The following is an 8,243-nucleotide window of genomic DNA, read 5'->3' on the forward strand; positions in this document are numbered from 1 at the left end:
CGAAATTTAGAGGATTATATATTACACGAAACCATCGAGGTAGCCAATCTTTTTTTTTTCTTTTTTGAAATCATTCATCATGTTCATCAATAAAAGCCATAATAATCCATAATTCAAAACATATATAATATTGTGTTTACAAAATGGGGAGCTCCCTATAATATATCCCAAAATATACTGAGTTTATCAAAAGTAGAGTTATGACTCAAATATATATATAAGGTCTATGAATAGTGCATACTCACTAAAATACTCGTGATGTACTATAATACTCAGCCAAGTCTTGAATTCATAGTTTGGCTATGAGTTTTTCGATCCGACGCCTAATTACCTACGCACATAAACAAATTTCGAACGATGAGCTCACAAGCTTAGTGTCACACAAATAACTATACAATACTACATACATTCGCTAAATGAGCATGCTAACATGTATAGTCATGAGCGAAAAGATAATCAAACATATAACACAAGTAAACATCATGGTGTAGTTCGGGGTCACATCATCATCACGAAACTCACACCCCTATTTGCTTACGAAATGTACCTTAGGTAAGACTTGGATCATATAGCATCAGCGTCTTACTTCCAAATGGCACTCGTTGCCAAGTACCTTGGGCAAGATCTGGGTCACATAGCACCAACATCTTACCGGCTAGTGTAGTCCTCTAGCGTACTTAAGACATGTTTGGGTCACAGAATATCAGAGTAACGTCCAACTAACATTTAATCCTTTAGAGTATTTGGGACATGTCCAGGTCACGGAGCATCAAAGTAACATCCAACTAACATTTATAGTGCTCCAGACCTGAATTGGATATATTCAGATATTCCTCAATAACTAGACAATCACCATACACAAGTAACTATGGTATCCTCATCGTTTCTCGAGCATCAATCAAATGCATAAGTATTATGAAATCTTATCTCATAATTTTTTTATGCAAACACACAATTTATCCAATGTTCCACTTGCAAGCTTTTAATAATAAAAGTTTCACGTCCTTAGACCCCTCACTCAAGTCCTTACACGAAATAAGAGCTCAGACAATTTTTCTTTTCAATGGTACCGATAATCGACCCTGTAGTATCGACTCTTACCTCTTGAGTATCGATGCTAACCTTGGGCACCAATATCATTTTTACTTTCGATGTTTTGAATTGGACTTCTAGTATCAGTACCCCTATAGAGTATCGATACTTCTCTCTTAAGGTATTAATACACCCTTGAGTATCAGTACCAAATCTGGATTCGATGTTTGGAAAATCACCTCAGTATCGATACCCTTACCTAAAGTATCGATACTTCCCTTTGGTGGTATTGATATTACCCCGAGTATCGGTACCAATTTTGCATTCTGAAATTTGAAATCAACCCCTCTTATCGATACACTCCTTTGGTATCGATACCCTATGAACAAAGTATATATACTACCTGATCAAAACCCTTATTTTTGGCCTTTCAGACGAACATTATCGATACTGTTCATCCAATACTGATACCCCTCAACCCAAAGCTCTCTTAAGGCCCTCAACGTTATTTAAAGCTTATGTGAGGGGATCATAATATGTTATTTTTATGCATGAGTAACATCATAACACCCCATTTTCCTCATGAACACAAATGGACCCATTATGCCTCATGCATTCAAACAAGCAAGTACACTACACATAGAGATCTACAAGCATTATAGATGAGTTAAAGGTGTGTTACCTTAATCCTAGTTGCAGAGAAACAACCCCAAGTTTACCCAAGCACAAGCTTCTCCTTATTATTTCTTTTGAAGCTCTCACACCTCTTTCATTAATTAAACACAAGGAAATGAGTTACTAAATCATCTAAGAACTTAAGAGAATAATAAAGGTGGTTTCTAAGCTTTAGAAATGGATTGGATACATCCTAGATTCCCTAAACTAAAACCCCCACCATGACCAAACCATGAGGTTGAGAGCTTAAATTGAGAGCTCTAAAGGAGGAAATTATGACTCTTACCTTCAGAATTTTGAACTAGGAATATGGAAGAATAAAGGTTCTTCTTTTTCTAACTCAAACTTGAAGAAGAAGGTGGGAAAAAGAGAGGAAGAAGATAAGGAAGTGTGAAGAAAATGAGGGATATGGTCATCTCTTTTTTCACCTATTTCTGCCGATTACACCACCCAATTAATATGAATTCAACGTTTGAACTTCCCAATGGTATAATTACTTTCTTAGTCCTCCCTTCTTATAACACAATTCAAAAATATACTTGTTAAGTCTAAATGAGCTCAAACCCAACAAAAAACAAGCCCAACTCAACCCAAAGCTTCTTAATGGAAACTTGGGTTCATCTAAAACCCACTCAAGTTAACTCGAAACTATTAACCCAGAAATTTAGGGCATTAATATAATGATTTATGCAGGCTTGGACATTACAAAAATAAAGCACTTATGGAACCAACTCATACGACTAGAACTTTTGCGGGACGAGACGTGTAGTTGGAAGGGACTTTAACTCTATTATAAGAATATAAGAACGAATAAGGGTACTGACTTGAACTCCGGGATTAGTAAATCCTTCAATGATTTTTTTTATAGTGGCTTCTTAGAAGTTGAATAAGGTAGCAAAGTTCACTTGGAAAAGAGGTTCCCTAAGTAAAAGACTAGACTATTGCTTCACTAACAGCTCCGGGACAAACAAATACTCTTTGACAATGGTAACACACTTAGAAAGGGTTGGGTTGGATCACAGTCCCCTCTTGATACACCTTCATCATACAAAAGAAACTAAAAAAATAGGCCATTCCAATTCATAGTTGCATGGCAGGACTTTCCGAAGTTCAATGAATTCATCTCAGAAGTATGGGATAAAAAGGGGTGTGTTAATAACAATTTATCAATATTCCAAGAAAAGGTTGAGTAATGGAACACTAAGGTTGATAAAGTCTCATAACACACCCACTCTGATCATTTAATGACACTTTAACGACAACTAAAAATAAAGATTTATGAAGTATTATGATAGAAGGAGATGTTATGCTTCTAGAAAGTAAGTACAACATGGAGATAGAAATATGAAGTTCTGGCATGTTAGTGCGACACAAAGACAAAGAATTAATCATATTACATCCCTAAAATAAGGTGATAGGTCAGGGTGTTCGGGTCCTTCAACTCTTAAAATAGAAACATTAGAATTCTATAAAAGGTTGTATACTTGCAGTAGGAATCAGAGCACAAACTACTCAATCCACGGTTTATTCCCACAAGTATCAGCAAAAACTATGCTTGATTTGTGTTGGCAGGTAGTAGATGAAGAAATCAAGGGGGTAATCTTCGACATGAACCCGCTCAAAACACCCGAAGTAGATGGCATACATATATGTTCTATCAAAAGAATTGGGTAATCGTAGGCAATAACGTTTTTCGAGACTAATTAAAGAGTGTTTGAAGGGAAAGGTTTGATGAATCATTCAATCGAACCATTTCGATTCTTCTACTGAAAGTCAAAGCCTGAAAGTGATCACTCAATTTTTCCCCATAAGCTTGTGCTTCGTCTTGTATAAGGTGGTAACAAAAATTATGGTAAATCAACTTAAACCATTACTCAAAAAATGGATCTTTTGCAACCAAACAACCTTTTTCCATGGATGCAACATCAAAAATAATATAATCATTGAATAAGAAATGGCACATTCCATGCTCACCAATAGAGGTATAAGGGTTGGATGACCACTAATATTGATACTGAAAAGGCATACTATAGACTTGAATGGTCCTTCGTTAACAAAACATTGAGAGATGTAGGGATTGCAGACAAAATGAGAGGGTTAATTATGCATTGTGTGTCATCGGTTACCGTATAAGTTCTATGGAATGACTAGTACAAGTGATCACGTGTAAATATGTGTGTTATGGCACGTAAATAACTGCAAGACACACAATCGATGCAAGTAATATAGTAGTGAGTGAGTATCATCTCCACAAGGATTAGAGGGCTTTTAAAAGATTGTTACAACTAGGAATAGGTGTCACTAACTAATCCTAAGTATCTTATTCTAATGATACAAACAAGAAAAATATGCAGTGGTAAATGGTATGAACAGATGGAAAAAGTATGGCCGAGGCGAGAAAAATTGTAAAGTGAAGTGAGCAGAAAAGTTTTGTTGAGGCAAGAAAAGTATGTAAAGGTAAACAAATAAAAGTTACTAAGGTTAAAATTGTTAAAACTCTGTAAATATGATGGCAACCTCACATAATCAGAGTTCTAACAGAGCACTTGGGTTGGATTTTCTATGGCGAGAAATTATTCTATGGCTAGGATAATCTAGTATGCTATGCTTATGTTGTCCGACAAGATTTACTAAAGTGTTCCTAAGAGTATCTCTAACATGAAACCTAATAAACTTTTGCTACGACAATACTACTCAGTGTAAACTGCAGCCCTTGGTTTGTCAAACTATTTATACAACAATACTCCTCAGCATAAACAATAGCGCTAGCCTATCTACTCAAGCATTTATCCCTCTTTATCACATGAAATCCTCTCCTCGTCTCTAAGACGGATTAGAACCTCACTATCCCGGATTAGTTCCCTTGTTCACGTAGATCTACCCTAACTCTCTCAATATTAGGTATCAAATCCTATAAAATTAGGAATCTCTCAGAAGATCTTACAAATTCTAGGAATGTTTTGCTGTGGCACCACGCAATCTCTCAAAAGCTCTTACAATGTCAAGGTAAAAAATTAAAAAAATGAACAAAACAACACTTAAAAAAACATACTTAATAATTCATTAACAGTAAAATAAAATATCATCCAAGAATTTCCAACACCAAATAAAACAGTTTATGGTGAGGTTAACATCATCCCAAAAATATTCATTGAGTACAAGCTCTTAGAAAAATAAAAAAATGAAGAAAAAAGGAAGAAAAACTCCCAGAACAGAGCTCTACCGTGACATCAGACCACCACCTTGACTGCTCTAGCACACCAGTCTCTCTCGAGGGCCTGGTTGCTGCTTCGGCGAAGCCTGGCTGTGGAGGACACCAAGGAAGGACTAGAAGGGGAAGTTGGAAAAGAGGTTTTGTAGTGGCCTTTCTCCAATAATTTTTTAGGGTATTTTTTTCTTCTCTCCTCCTCTCTCCCTTTATGGAAAGGTATAATGAGATTTTTATAGTGGGAATTTTTAGGGTTTTGTGCCCTTTGAAATTCCCTAAATACCCTTGTTTTCATACCCATTGTGTGAATAAAATAGTAGTTGGTAGTGGTCCCAAATTCTTAGCAGGGGCAGGGGTTCACGTGAGTTGCGTTGGATAGCCGACCATGTAACATCATCAATTTTATCTTGTACTACGTCAGACTGGTGAGATAAAACTCACATTGGCAAGAAAATTTGTTCTTCACTATTGTCTTCTTCTGTTCCACTGGCTCTAGCAAATTAATTTGTCTCGGGAAATAAATTATTCCTCAGTCATTTCCTACATCATTACAACCAACAAATAACCCTTCTCCTAAGTAGCATCAGTGTAGTCAAATAAACTTTGGCTCGACAAAACTTATCCACCACATGAAAATATATCCTAAATACAACTATATGCAGTTAAATGTTATGTCAATGGCTTTTATACAATCAATAAATTAAGTAAAAAGACCTAAAATATTTTTTACGGAGTTATCACACCCCCAAACTTAAGCTATTGTTTTCCCTCAAGCAATGGGTAATGAGCAATAGAAAAATGAAATGCTATGGCTAAGTCTAAATCAGGACAATCAAGTGGTTTAAACTTTGAACCCTTAGCAACAAGTTTGGCCTCAACATGATAGACTAACTGAGAAGTCAAGTACCTTTCCCTAGGCCATGACCATTTGTTAGTGTGTGTGCGTGATTGTATCTAGTCTATGCTTAACAAATTTAGAAACTCCTAAGAGATTTATTTTGGTTAGCCAAGGCATAAAATTATTCATTAAGCACAACTTCACTCCTATTTATTCAACATGTAACTTAAATTTTTTTTAACACTACTTCAAGGGGAGTTAGCCAATCACACTTACCGTCCCACACTCTAGGTGAAAGAGAGCATACCTTCCACCCTCGAGCTAGTTAGGTAGAGTCATCCTGTGACTGCTTTCATTCACTCATGTGCCAATGTTACTATTTATTTAAGTAATGTTTCCAGGTAACCTAGATGTACATAGGAGTGTCCCATTACAGTTATGCAGAGGCATTTATTCACAAGTCACCACAATTCAAAACATTAAGGAGTTTAACTTAGCCTTTCAAACATTGATATGACAATTTAGTTCATTACCAGAATTTTATGCCACGATGCGCAAAAGTTCTTTCATAAAAAATTTCTAAGTTCCTTAAGCATAGAAAACATACAATCGTGTTCAAAGAGTCACAAATAATCAAGTCCTAGGGTTGATTCTATCCTCCTCAACAGTCATGTACAATAATTTCAGCCAAGATAATGTTTTTCATCATCGGGCATCATCAACTTATTCCAAGTAACTAACCTGATCCTAACTAATTCCATAACAAAAAAAAAAAACAATTTCTACTAAACATTATCAATGCAAATGACTAAGTATGAACAATACCTCCCCCAAACTTGAGTGATGCATTGCCCTCAATGTATGAAGACTAAACTAAAGATGAAATGCAATGTAAGGTACCTTGACTAACATCTACTTTGATGGTGGTGGGGTTGTTTTGCGCAGATTCCTCAGGTGGAGAAGTATAAACGTGATTGGCTGTCCTCTTCAGGTGATGCTTGATCAGAGGTGTTGCAATTCGCCGTGGCATTTGTACGGATGGGTGGACATCATCAACAATGTCATCATTTGTGCCAACTCCAATTAAGTCTTCTTTCTAAGTGGGTGTAGCATCCATAGGGGCTTTACCCTTATCCACATGCTTGGTAGCTTATTCTTCTAGAAACTAATATTAAAAGTAAATAAAGAAATAAAGTAAAGAAAAAAAACACACAACAATAAAAATAATTTTGCAATGACAGAAAAATAATAATAAAGAAAGAAAGAGGGTTGAAGAGATACAAACTCCAAACATCCTGAATTGATATGATAGTTTTGTTGCGTTCGATTGCAGCACCAATATAGACCAAAATGATCCACACATAACAATTCCACCTTCAAAATATTTTATCCTGACATTTTGTGTCTTTCACCTCTGAATTATAGGACCTTTGCAGTAGTCCTCTCTCATTCAAAGTGTTCTTGTGATGCAGCTAAATAGTAGTGGAATGAGATCTCTTTTTGCTCATGTTTTCTGTGGTAAATTTTAATCATTTGGCAGAAAATGCTTTGAAGAGGTAGGAGTCATCCCAATGATAATAGCCACCATCATGTATGACCTTGTTCTTCCCCTGGATATTTAAGTAAGGAAGTAAAACACCACTAACGAGAAAATAGAAAATGTTAGCATACCACAAAATTATCGTGGAAAATAATAATTTATCGTAAGGGAATTTTCCCTTAATCTCCATTTCATTCCTTAATTCTTTCATAAGATTTAGCCTAGAAATATGGGCAACTACTTGGGTTTTAGGATGAGTAAATTCAATGAAATACAAAGGTTCAAATAACGTACCTATTCTAGCTATGAGTAAGCTAGACTGACTCATCTCCTTTGGAATATCCTTGATCTCCTCTTTGTCTTCTTCATCGAGCTTCAAGTGATTATCAGTGCATAAAAATTTGTTGCGGTAAAATTTTACAGTTTTCCTTTGGTCATCAACTCCTGTTGATGGGGGTTTATATTTTGTCTTCATTGGTTGCACTCTTCAAACCCTTATCCATGCTCTCCATAGAATGTGAGTCTTTTCGCATCTCTGGATCCTCGTTCACAATTTCCCTGAGCCTTAGTGACTTTAGTATCACTAGGTAAACTGCCCCGTGGGCGTGCATGTATTGCCGCAGCGATTGTTTTACTTGGATTTCCAAGGCTTGCGAAGATGAACTATGACATTGCAAACAAGCCCCTTGGATTTTTAAGGCTCGCAATAGATGTGGCATGATCTTGTAATAGAGCCTTGGTAGTTGCCATGAAGTCTTGGAGAGTAGCTTCCAAAAAGTTGGTATTCGCTGAAGATGCTGACCCCTGGTTAATATTTTCCATGTAATCTGTTGATGCTAAAAAAATTGAGGTTTAAAAATATTTTGCTATGGCCTGTTAAGGTTGCATGCATGGTTGTTGTTTGTCCCTTGATTACCCCAAGAAAAGTTTGGATTCTGACACCATCCAGG

This window comes from Hibiscus syriacus, unplaced genomic scaffold (assembly GCF_006381635.1).
Source record: "Hibiscus syriacus cultivar Baekdansim isolate YM2019G1 unplaced genomic scaffold, ASM638163v2 tig00111772_pilon, whole genome shotgun sequence".
Lineage (NCBI taxonomy): Eukaryota > Viridiplantae > Streptophyta > Magnoliopsida > Malvales > Malvaceae > Hibiscus > Hibiscus syriacus.